The sequence below is a fragment of the Dinoponera quadriceps genome, unplaced genomic scaffold, assembly GCF_001313825.1.
Source record: "Dinoponera quadriceps isolate SergipeBrazil2010 unplaced genomic scaffold, ASM131382v1 scaffold316, whole genome shotgun sequence".
Taxonomy (NCBI): Eukaryota; Metazoa; Arthropoda; class Insecta; order Hymenoptera; family Formicidae; genus Dinoponera; species Dinoponera quadriceps.
In genome coordinates this window covers 210,246-224,171 of record NW_014554530.1, presented here as the reverse complement: position 1 = coordinate 224,171, position 13,926 = coordinate 210,246, and positions in this window count along the sequence as shown.

Genomic DNA, 13,926 nt, shown 5'->3' with positions numbered 1-13,926 from the left:
CGTTGAATGAAACGCAGTAAGACCCTTCGCAGTTTCACCGAACTTTCCATCATCCCCTCGTGCTTCCGCGCCAGACAAGCGCATCCTCCATCAGAAGGAGACGACAGAATCTTTCTTCGCGCGTCGCAAACATCCAAACGCGCTCTTAGCTTGCCCTTTTTTGATGCCACTCCGCGAAAATGGCAAATGAATAAGTTGTGAAAGCTCGAGAAAGAACGAGAAACACACCGTTCGTATATCTGCCAAGTGCAATTTTTATTTCACTCGCGTACATGCTCGTTAAGTACCGCTTGTTATTACAAACGTGCGCGAAGTGTACGGTTCCAATGACTGAACTAAATTACCTCGTGTAGATGCTGTACATCCGCGTCAATCCGCAAACCGTCTTCTGCAGAAACTCGCGAGATCGCTGTTTACGAGCACGTAGTTCAAAAACTTGAGCAGATTGAGCTTTGGTAACTCATCGAGGAATCGTGCGGACGCGAGCGATGTAGAACGTCCGCGAGCGAAGCGAACTTCTCGAAGCAAGAAAAGATCTAGTGCTTCCTACCCTTTCTAGTTCATCGACCAAAACTTATCTAAGACTCTGACTTGTGCGAGATTCTGATAGTCGTTAGCACTTTCCAGTGTAGGAGCATATAGGTTGATTTGTCACTTCAAGCTGCGCCTTTTAAACGAGCAATATTTGTCACCAAGATCTCTCTCTCTCTCTCTCTCTCTCTCTCTCTTTGCCCCTCTTAAAAATGTGAGTCATTTAACTTCCTTTTTTTAACGTATGATATGTCTATTTTACGATAACGTTTTTCATCGTACGATAACAATTATAACTGTGATAATAATTGTAACGATAATAATAACCAGAAATGTAATCATAAATTTTCTATCGTACTTAATTATTCGTTAATCGCGATATCCAATAGATACTATTTCAATGTCAATCGGTTCTTTACTGTTTTTTATGTATTTTAGTGCCTGATCTATTAGCCAAGCCGTGATGAAAGAAAAATTGTTTCAAGTAGCGGAGGAAAATAATGGGAAAATCAGTGTACTTGATGAAATATATTCCAACAATTAGTAAAAAATATTGTGACTAATGGAGGATTCAAATTGAGTTTGCTGTACTGAAATATAAAAGAAATGTATAAAACAATACGAGAACTTGTTAAAAAAATATCAAGTCCATTTTATATTATTTTCTTCGTTCATTGTGTCAACTTCGCGATTCTTTCGAGTAATCGCGCCGTTAATTTCAGCCGAAGAACCCCGGGTCATCGTTACTTGATTAAAAACAAGCACGGAACTTCCGAACTACCCGCTGACCTGCCCGTCAAATTATAAATTTAATGGTTTCCGGCATGTATCAGGAGAGACGGAGAGTAGCGCGAGTTGGTGGACAACGAGAGCTGCAAACTCGGCTAATAACGACGTTCCTGGCCAATGACAAATGGCGCCGGGTAAGTAATTAGCTGACCCTGATCGTTAAAGAGTTAAATGAAATCTCGCGCCATTCACGATTAGATCCGTCAGCGGGAGACCGCCAACGATTTAAAGTTTTCACGAGCTCGAGTTACCCGACAAGAGAAAAAAAGGAGCTTCAGAAGTAGGTTAATGTTCGTCATTAAGGCCTGCTACATGGTGCACACAGGAACGAAAAGAAAATAAGGAGGTAGAGCTTTACAATTACGAGCGAAATCCGTCTTTTCGCGGTTAGCGCGCCAGCTGTCGAATTCATGGTACGTATCTCATATTACCCTGTATATTAAAGCAATCGGCATAAGCCAGATTGGTAAATTGACCAGGAATCGACTGGATAAATAATTCCTTAGAAGTAACGTCGTATTCTTCTCATTCTTTAAAATCAAAGAATATTTTATAGAGCTTTATGTAAAAAGTCCTTTATTTCTGGACAGTCGCGGGAAAACGAAAATTGTCAGGAGGAAAAAATCGAAATTTCCCGCCGTAATGCAATTAAGGATAATATTTCTTGAAACGCGTGACTCAATATTACAGTATTACATCACTGTTCTCAGTTCAACGGTTTAAATAAAGGTCGCACGTCGCGGCGAAGGAAATTGTTAAGCAAGACGAATCGTCGAATCAAGCACATCACTCGACGGAAGCGTATATTACTGGAACTATATATTGTGACGGCGTGATCGTGCACTGAATTGCGTCCTACACTGTCACCGTAATGGAAAATGCGATATTTTCGACAGAACTAATTTGTACGCGTATATATTCTTTCGCAAACCAAAACGCTTTCAACAAATGTCACACGGTAAACTCGACATTCGTTAAATTGCAACGCATCAAACGACCGTAATTGTAGAGTCAGTTGAATCAGTTCACAAAAATTTCAAAACAAAAAAACGCTACAAGATGAAAGTACCAAATTCCAAAATACCGATGCCTGGACATTGTTTAAATATTTATTCTTTCAAAAACATAACTTTTAGTAACCAAGATTATAAAATAAAGTAATTAATTTGATATTACATGTCCGAAAATTATTTGTATTTTAAAAAAGATAGTATATACGGAGGAAATATCGTAATAAAAATTATTACAAAAGTTTATAATGCTGGAATATATAGAAATTATTATCGAAATTACTACGTGTAATCTTTAATAATGTATATCATGTATACACATCACTAAAGACTGCAATACACATTATAATTATAATTCAGTCATAATCACAAACTTTCGTAATAATTTTTACTACAATATTTCCCCGGTGTAGCGTATAGTCTGATAATGATTACCCACAATATGCTACAATATGTTGCAATATGTTACACAATATGTCCCACAATACGTTACAAGCTTTTTTATATCCTATCTGTCAACAGGCAGGAGGGAGGAGGGTAATTCCACATATCACGTAATATCGAAAGGGGACGAATATTTTACGAAGGGGAGAGGGGAATATTGAAATTTAGCGTGACGTAATTGAATAATCCCTTAAATCCGCTCGAAAGATTCGAATGAATGAAAAACCCGATCCCAATGAATGAAATTTCAAAGCGACAACTGAGTCGAAGAGCATAAAGACTGAATAAGAATCAAATAGAGACATCACGGAGAACGTGCAGACAGAAATCTTGAAACCATCCATGGGGTAGCGATAAACACCTGCGCGGATAATGCGGGACCATTTCCACAAATAGAGTCACAAGTGAGACATTGAATGTACTTGCCCTTGCAGTCGCGCGCAAAGATTCGCAATTAACGGTGTCTCTCGCGGGTCGGATGAAAGTACGGATTTTACGGATCGGCGGCCTTTCCGCCAGTTAACGGCCGCAATTGGAATTCACGGGGGATGAGGAATCAGCCGGTTCCTCCGTAGAAACGCACGCATTGGGATGCGACGGAGAGTGCGAATGCGCGCTTACCTCCTGCAGCCGCGGGCCGTGCAGCGGGCTCGTAATGCGCGGAGCAAACGGCTCGGACATTCTGATAACCTTGCATTATTACAGCGCGCAGGTACGCGCGCGTGCACACACACAACGAGCGCGCGGGAGGGGGGGGGCATAGGTGGCGCGGAAGAAGAAGAGCATAAAGGAGACTTTCAGGCGGCGATACGATTCAACACGCAACGCGGGGCCTATGCCCATTATTATGCCGCTTCTCTCATTGTTCGCCGTCAGACAGTCAAGCTCGTCGCACGCGCCCGTTTCCCTTTCACGTTTTTCACGGCGCCGTGAAAGCATCGCGGTATCGATGCGGAAGGCATAAGAAACCGCGTGTTCCCGCGGTGGAACGCCGATCGGAATGAAAAAACTTTGTTGTGCAATAATAACCGCCTGCGATAATCACCCCTTTCGATTGGTAACGCGTAATCCACCCGCTTCCGATACACGTGGACAGTTAGATTAGATCGATTTATGTCGTAACATCGGCAGTTGATCGAAGATAACAGCGAGAACGTAATTGCGATTAGGAATATTAGGTCGATTGGTCGAAGGAATGAGATTGCATACTGGGCAGATAACAAAGTATATTCAATCTAACCCGGAGATGTAAAATCATCGTCATTTGGAGTCAAAGTGACGGCAGAATTACGATGAAATGGTGATTTATTAATTTAGTAATTTTGGAAAAATTCGATATTTTGGTTGTTTCGTGCATAAATAGGCTGTATTCACGATTTCCGCATCAATGCATAAGATCAAACAATATTCTTTTTATATTCTCGTAAAATGTATATTCGATGATCTCTGAAATGTCTTTCGGATGAAAGTAAGGAAACAATTTATAATCCATCGAGGGTATTGGAATTTCCATTTCGGCAAATAATTAATGCAGATACCCTCTCGCTGTCGATGCGATGAAAATTTTTATCACGGGACAAAATTGTCCCGACGAAACTCTTCTGCGGCAAATTCTGTGTACGCATCACTCGTATTCCCCGGTATTCTCCAAATATCGGCGGATGATAATATTTTCAGGAAAATATATGACTTCAATTTCGATTCTTCAGGATTGCCTGAAACCGATTTGCTTCGTTTCGCTCTCGTTGGCCTCGGGATATTCGATTTATATTGCGAATCTAGCTTTACTTTCCGTCGGCTTGACCTAGCTTGGGAGATATTGCGTGGTATAGCGTTCTTAAGAAACACAGATTCAAAATACACAGGCTTACGTTCGGTCCCGAAATGTTATCTCACATTTCGCTTGATAATATTCTTCATGATTTCGATAGTCGTTGATGACAAATAGTCTCAAATATGATAATAATTTGATTTTAAGAACACGAGTGAACATAAAAATTAAAACCATTATCGCGATTAGAGAAATATAGTAATAACAAGTACATAGATTGAGTGAGGGAAAGCTCCTCTATAGCCGATACACAGTAAAAAGTAAAACGTTAATTTTAAGCGTTAATTTTAATATTTTTCACTTTTCACATGTCCTAGAAAGTCCACTTTAAATTTTGTTTTAAAATAACATATTCATTGTGTGTTACTTTTTAATACACTGAAAATGTTAATTATTTGACACAAACACATTTTGTTCTATATTTGTACATGTTGTTTCAACTTAAAGTATAATGTTAGAATAACACAAAGAATGAAATTAATTATTTTAACTTAAATTATTCGTAATAGAAACATGTGGTTTTAGTCAATTTGATTACTTCACATGTCAAAGTTTATGATTATTTAAAGATTCACTCTAACTTAAGTTAATGTTAAAATAACTTAAAAAAATTGTGATTTCCTCAAATAATTATAAAATAATTATGTTAAAGTAACTCAAAATATTTCATTTTTAAATGATGCATAATAAATGTCAAATTATTAAATTGACATGAATTTAACACATGAATAAATCACAAATAATCACAATATGAATTGTGTGTTAATTTGACATTGAGATATTAGTCAAAAGTCGGTAAGATTTTTATACGAGAAAATTTTAAAGTTTGGACGAAAGATTTTTTATTGTGTATTCATAGTCGAATTTTATATTTAAGATTGTCTTAAGTTTATTTTATCTTCAGATGCTATACGGCTCATTTTGTCGGCTACGAAATATCTGAAGATGAACTTAAGACAGTCTTAAATATAAGATTCGACTATGAATACCGGCTTATGACCTTCGTTATCGCGTAATATATGGAAAAATCTATGTGTAAGAAAAGTTAATTCTTTAAAGTAGCACAATTATATTAAGTTACGCTCGGATCGAATTTAATTGCATGTGGGTGGGAAGCACGCGCTGGAAAATTTAATTCGCCTAATTACAACTGTACAAAGGATGACCGTATTACATTGAATGGAAAATACGACAATATTCACAGATGAAACTATGTACTATATAGATGAGGCTAGTCAGAACAATGCACAGCGCAGCTCAATAAAGGGCGATTTTCCGGGGGACATTAACGATATGTCACAATTTCATCTCACCTTATGCTGCTAAAGGTCGCACCATTTTCCAATATCGAGCGAGGTAAACATCGGTCTGTTACTCTGCGCGATATATATATCTATATATATTCCGAACTTTTAAATGACATATTACGTTCATTTAAAATTTAAAGCTTCATCTACAATTTAATAAAATAAAACTAACTAACTTCGTTTGGCGAATTAAGCTTTGAATACGAGTACAAAACACGGTACGTCATTTTTCATTTAATTTTAATTATTCCAAACAACAAAATAAACCAAGCATCTCGACTATATACGATACAATTTTAATTATCGGAATATTTAATATAGAAACTGTATAACTATAAAAGAGAATAGACTGTGTCTGCATTTAAATCCTGCTAAAGAAAGATATCATTCTCTCGTTTTTTCTCAAAGAATATAATCACCCTGTATTCGTCGCAAATACGCTTGTTACTCCTCCGACTGTATAGATGCCGGCTATTCTATGCATTCTGCGCCATCTTTCCTGTGTCCGTAAAATCTAATATAGTCTCGTTCTATAAATCAGAAGCGACCATAATCTTTTGCCCAGCTTTATTCCCCTCTCGTAAGACCTGGACTACGAGCCAATTTCTTATATGACGGCAGAATGGCCGACGTTTTGAGGAAAAGAAAGCAGGCAGCGATGCATAGTGAAAATATCAATCAACCAGAAATGCAATCCGAATCAGCGTTAGAGCGATATAAATTATAGATGTCACTTTGGATTATTAAATACCATTATTCAGGATATATCTTCGTGGCCGAAGTGACATTAGTCAGATTTTCTTAAATTTTGAACACTTCGCCGTAATAATACCGTTTCGTTGACATCGAATAAATCTCCCGAAATCCTCGATAAACGAAACAGCGTGTTCTCGCGTATTGAATTCAACGCGTGTGCGCTTTCATTAATTTTTTTTTTATCGACTTACTTACGCGAATCTTTTAATTTGATATAGCGCGATACCCGCACCGAACAACATCGTCCGTTTCTCTCTTTCTCGATTTCCTTCTACACGCTGAAAATTGATATTCGAATATTCTCTAAAACAACGTTTCAGATCTATATCTACACACGCACGTGTATATATTTTGGAAATTACGACGTTACTCTGATTGTTAGTTTATGTAATAATAAAATGTTTACATTGCATTTCCACCAAACAGTGCCATGCTTCTATACTACATTACGAATGTATGTGCCATAACAATGTAAACACCCATTGGTATTCATTAGCATAATTTAGGATTCGCATAACAAGCGCATTTAATTCTCGATAAGCTTGGCCGAATATTTGCAGTTATATTACAAGGATAATGTGTTATTCTTGCCGAATTTTCTTCTCCACACGGGGAAAATTTATATTAAAATTATCGTAAAATTTTCTAATATTGGACCATACCGGAATTATAATTGAAATTATAATGTGTGTTGTAATCTTCAGTGATATATTTCATTGTACACATCACTAAATATTACAACACACATTATAATTTCAGCGATAATCCGTCGTTATGGCACAACATTACACAATTTTGTAGTAGTTTTTACTACATTATTTTTTCCGTGCACGGAATACTGGATACCCAAAAAAAATACTACCTCTTCGTACTAAGCTTATATTAATGGTTCGAATATCGGTGTTGATTAATAATAATTTACAATTTTTTAAAAATTGAAATTAGCCTACATCGGAGTCTCGAAAACGTTGGATAAGTGAAAGTTAAAGAGAAAGTAATTAATGAAAAAGATACGCGTGATTTTATTGAAGCGTTCCAAGAAATAGTATATGTAATGTTGGTTTTTGAGGACATCAGATAAATATACGTTATATCCTCGATCGCGTGCGAAAATGGTCCGGGAACTCCCACAGTAATCGATTCATCAACGCGAATAAATTAATATATAATGCCGCAAATGGCTAGACCGATACCATAGGCGCTCTTACGACGAGGCGCATTTACCGCACACACCCAAGAACTGGCGGTTAGCGAGCAAAATTCTACCATTTGTAATCGTGACGCATGAACGGAGCGCCACGCTCGTAACACGGCGCCGTTTCCATCGCGTGCTTTAATTAATTCGGGGTTGCAGTGAATCTCGCGACTATACATCGTTCAACGACCGCGTTCGTTTTTAGTCGAGGCTCCGCGAAACTTACTCCACGAATGTGTATTATTTCGGACGTTGGCGACCACGATTTTGCGAGTTTCGCGTGCACGTTCAATTACGCGGATGATCCTAAGACGCGAGAATGCGAGAAATAGGATGAACGAAGCGCGCGAGCCTCTAGAAAGAAATTTCAACACTCATACTATGTTCGAAATTTCAAATACCGTTGGTTCACGGCGATTCCGAATTGAAAGAAAACAATTTGTTATTATTAAGATTCAATTGATCGCCAACTTTTACTACAATAAAAAGTTTTACTACGATATATCTTCTCCGTGTATCGTATGTATAAACCGCTAAAAATAATTTGACGTCGTTCCTTCAAAACCGCCTGTATTAATAGTGGATAATTGAATTATCAAGCACTTCGGTAATACATCATTTCTTGATCGTTACATATTTTTCTATTTCCATTTTCAATGCTTCTCAATCGCTAGAATTAGTATTCGAATTTTACCAAACTTTAAAAGGCTCATTTGTGCTTTAACAATTTATCATTAAATGTAGTTCGAGCTGCACATCGATTCAACGGAACTACTTTTATAGTACGATCACTTAATTATTTCGACTATTGTACAACACAATCTGTAATATTTTTTAATACTTTTCCAATTTATTTTTTAATACTTTCTAATGCGTTAAAAAACTTCTTCTGTTATTAATTATAATATCCTCCCTATTTCCTGGAAAAATTGCCGAAGGGCAGTGATTGATATCGTTTCCTGTGATCATCTGCTCGAGCGGACATTTATCAATCTACAAAATCAGTCGATGAACTCGCCGATGGCGAATGATAGGTCAGTGGACGATCAGAAGCTGGACGTACGTTTGACAATGACAAACCCGATCGAAGGAGATTAGAAAGCCTTTGTACGTGCCGAAAAGCTGGCCATTGTGCCGAAAGAGAGACTGGAGGAAGCTGTTCTTTTGTCGCGAATGATAGGGCCAGTCTTCTTCGATCAGCGTAGATATTTGCAGCGGCGAAAGGCCGACCCACGGTCTCGCCGTGGCCAATTTTATACTGATATATTTTATTGCGCTTTCTTTAACGCGGTTCCGCTACCTTCCTGCTTGTAATGAAAATCTTGAAGCGTGAATCTCGTTAAGGTTAGAAGGATAAGTATGGGATAAAAATGTTAACATAAACAAGAATGTATGACTTTGACACTATCTGAAATATATATACGGGATGTTCATCGTAACGAGAAACTTATGGCTTAGTTTGTTTCGAAACGTATTCAAAACGAATATGCATATCCGGCCGAAATAAATATATAATTCTGTTGATAACGTATCGATTATCTCGTGCTATTGTCCTCTCTTCTAGCTATTATTTCTAATCAACTTATAATATGAATTCGTCATGTTTCCCGGACATTTTACATTACAACCATACGTATATAATTTTGCATTCTAACTTTGTTAACTCAACAGTTAATCCTATTTCCCAATCCCAAGTCGGGTTCCAGTTTTGGTATTTCAAGTCTAAGGTCCCGTCGTGGATGAAAGAAATTATGGACGCGCACATTGTGCTTAGGATCCGTTATACATAGCACGTGCGAGATACGTATTACACCTCCACTCAAGAAAGGCTTTCTCAGCCGAGTAAATTCACCGAAATGTTGACAGAGCCCCATGTCATGTAATGAATAATATACAACGGTGGAGCAAAAGCCGAGAGCTCCGTCAATGCTAGAGAGCTGATGAGCACCTTTGTAACGGCGGTGTCGTTTAATTAATCAGCAGCAAGAGCGACTACGAAATCACTGCCTTCCGCGGAAAATCTCGTAATCTCGCGAAATGGAAGCGTGCGCGCGCGCGCACACACGCGAAGGCGCGGAAACGTGAGTCGAAATAAGAGAAATAAGGAACGAGGAGAGCGTGGATAGCTATAAACGGGTTTATACCCGCGAAAGGGGAGGACGATGCGACGCTATTGATTTTCAATCGGCCGCAGAAGTTTTTTATTTTGCAAAAATCGCACCTTTTTTTTATGATCCGACACGAGGCTTCTCCCCCGACGAGATGACGCCAGGGCGATTTATGAGGACAGTAAAAAGTGGTCGATTTACTATAAAGGCGACTGTTCTCCGTTTCATAGTGAATATTATCGTGCAAATGACCGGGCGCGGATAAAATGAATATTACATAATAAAGCGACAATATTAAGGCGCGGTGGTCGTCACAACGGTGATGACGAAGAGAGCTTTTGTAAAACCGACATTCAGTCATCGCCGGAATAGTTTATCCCGTACACCCTCGCAGAGTGGAAGAGAAGGAGGGGAAAGCTAGATTTCACAAATAACGTGAATCCGTGATACCGGGGGGATTCTTTTTAATTCCGAGACGCTGATTTACATACGCGTTGTAAATGTAAATCCGCCCCAACGACTGATTGCGCGCAAACATACATACGCGTTTCATCGCCGCCGATTTTCCGCCACGTCTCGTTGATACACAAATTGACAAGACAAGAATCGGATCGAGGCGGCGACGTTAAATGAGAACTCGTTAGACCACAACTTGAACAGTCTTCGTTCGGAATAGAAAAAAACGGATGGGTCCGCGGTGACGATATTAAATATTGGATTGGAGCATAGCTCGACGCGTATCTCGTGTGTCGATACTTGTATCGTTAACGACCCGGAATTTGAGGTCGCCGGCTCTAATACCGGTGATGAAACGTTGAAATCCGTTATCAACGATTCAGCGCTGGGAATCGCGTTTCGTGCCGATAGGGCCGATAGGCCGATGGCAGTAAAAGCTTATATTTATTTTAGATTCGTCGGCACACTTCGTGAAGCTGGTAACAGTCCAAACGTTGAACTAGGTCGTGAAAATATCCGAAACGCCGGGTGATAATTAGTATGACACGTTGGTCGTGTAAATTACTTTGTTAAATCGAAATGTAATGGATGTTTACTGCCGTCGCAGCTCTATCGCACGTAAACTTTCCGCCAAATCATTGGATTTATCCCGCGCCGCATTTAATTGGCGCGCAGGGACGTGTCTCGTGTGCTGATACAGGCGCGCCCCGAGAACGGCACGTTCCATCGCTGAAACTTGGGAATAATGAGCTTGACTCAAGGTTCTATGGCCCGTATTCTTGCTCCGCATTTAACGACAAATGCGGCTATCTGACGCCTACGTCACGTCGTCATCCAACACGTCATCCCCGCGTTAGACAAATGAAAATTCGCAATCGAGTGAACCCGATTTTCGCGTCTAAACATGTCGAACGACGCGCGACGAGGGAAAACACGGGTCTAAAAAGCAATTGGATTATCACGACTACTGTTGCGCTCGTAAACACCTCACTGTAGAGTGACACTTAATTGACCAACCGGGGTAAAAAGAGCTAAGATTTCTTTATCACGGTTGGTCAATTAAGCGCCGCTCAACGCTGTTAGAAAAACTTCGTAATCCGATTGTGAAGTTTTTTTATATAATCACTCACAAAGTTATGAAAATTAACAATCAAATTGTATTTAATAACCAAATTGATATTACTTTTAATAACGCATAGTTATGAAAATGCATTTTGAATTCGTTTTTCATAATGATACTGTAGTAATTTCGAGCGATTACGAGATTTAGAGATTGAACATTAGTGAAATATACTGCAACTGATGTATTTAATTAATATTCACAATTAACGGTTTATATCGCTGTCAAATCCTGTGTTATGTATGTATTAATAATCACACTCTATATTATTGATGTTCGAACAATTCTAATATGTCATAATGTTATAATGTGTCCTGACTAAATATGAAAATTAAACAGCAAATTATGTAATATAAAGCGGAAAAATATTGAATTTCATATTTGTTCCTCGATTTTATAGTAAATATGAAACATTATAATTATTTTATAACAACGCCGATATTATGAAAATTATGAAATGTCATAAGTTTTAATATAAAATTCGTAAATTTACTATCAGAAACGCTATTACTTTTAAGAATTTTTTAACAATGTACTCTCTCAGTGTATATTCCCGAACGCAGCTTAGGAAATGGAACGCACGTACATGGCGCGAGAAATGAAAAAAAGAAGAACGAGGAAAGTTGACATTTCCGTCTGGGAATGCGATGACTTCATCTTTGACATCCGCGTAATACTCTATAACGGCGAATTAATAGCGAGAGAATTACAACGTGTGTACTTAGTGTGCGAGACGTAATTATCTCGTACAGTGTCGGCACGACTATGCCGTATTGTCGTACGACGCCATGATTAAATTCGTCCGCCGCTCGCGCCGACAAGGATTTAGATCCTTGACCTAATCGCTATCACGTCTGCGGCACCCGCAAACCTGATGACCTACTGTTTCACCGTGCTCCGTAGGAAGAAAATGATACAAAGATTAACTCACTTTTGCTACAAACATCCGTCATTATTTTATAAACAATTATTAACACAACGAACTATTTACTTTGAACGGAAATCCGTGCATTACGTGATTGTTGTCGCAAAAAATATCAAGAGAACGCGAGACTATTCGCCGAAAATCCACGCTAAATTTTACAAATTTATCACTTTTACAGATTACTCGTTTATGCTGCATCATAAATCAAAAATATTCGCACACGTAAAAGGTCGCTTGATCAATGGAACTTTTTGCAAAGAATGCAGGACGTAGAGAGATCAATAGCGACAATCTCGACGAGAAGTCCCTCAGCCGAAACTCGTCAAAGTCTCTGCGAGGGCGTTCACTCGACCGTAATTTCAAGAAAATCGAAGAGACCACATCGCGAGTAATTGTCGTAAAGAACCGCTTGGTCGCGATTGCTTATATTTCGCGGGCTAATCCGACGGGAAAGCGGAACGAATAAATTTCCTTTTTCGAACCACCGATATCCGTTTCCCTGATTCGCCGGCAATCGATTACGCCAGCCGTCGCCCTCAAGTAATACCATAGATGCGATCGATTCTGTGGAAAGCTGGTTGCACTACGCCTTAACAGTTCCTGTATGCACAAAGCTCAGTAGGACTAGCCTTATCTTGTAATACGTGCATTATCTCTCAAAATACCAATTATACTTTCTGCTGAAATCGCCTCGTTTGAAATGGCTTTATGATAATCGCGCCATTACCTCTATCTCTCTCTCTCTCTCTTCCCCTTCCCCCATCTCTCTCTCTCCTTCCGTCTTATATAGGACACGTATATCGTATAGCAGGAAATTCAGCAAAGTCATTTATTAACGTTATTATTATTATCCGGTAGTGTTTATCCACGTGCGCTCTATCTCCGTGTTCTGACGGCGATAAACTTCAACTGCTTTCATTTTTAATTATTTTTAGTTTGAATTAGTCTATGTCTTCTTTTAATAAGTCAAGCAGGCTGTGAGTGTTTAAAGCGAAACATTCTTAATAAATCTGTATATTGTGAGTAAGTTATAATCTATCTTTATATAATTATAATCTGTAAGCTTCGCTCTATCTTTTCCGCCAAAAATTTCTCCTCATTTCGTTTATAAAAAAAAAAGAAACTGTAAAAGATACCAAAAAATCCAATGACATAGAATTATCCTTACGAATTATCCTTACGAATAAGATACATTCCTTAGAAGGATATCTTTATAAATTTAATTATATGGTCAGCAGAAAAATTCAAATATTGTATCTTTTTTTCGAACCGCCCGAATATATGTAGCCTCTTAAGTATTTGCTTCGTGTGATTGCTTCAATAAAATGAAAGTACGAAGTGAACGTCGATGTAATTACTGATCTTTTTGTTCGCCCATTAATAATTATAGATTTTACTTGTTAATTTTATTTATAACTCCTTTCTATGTTCCGCGTGCAACTAATTAGATCATA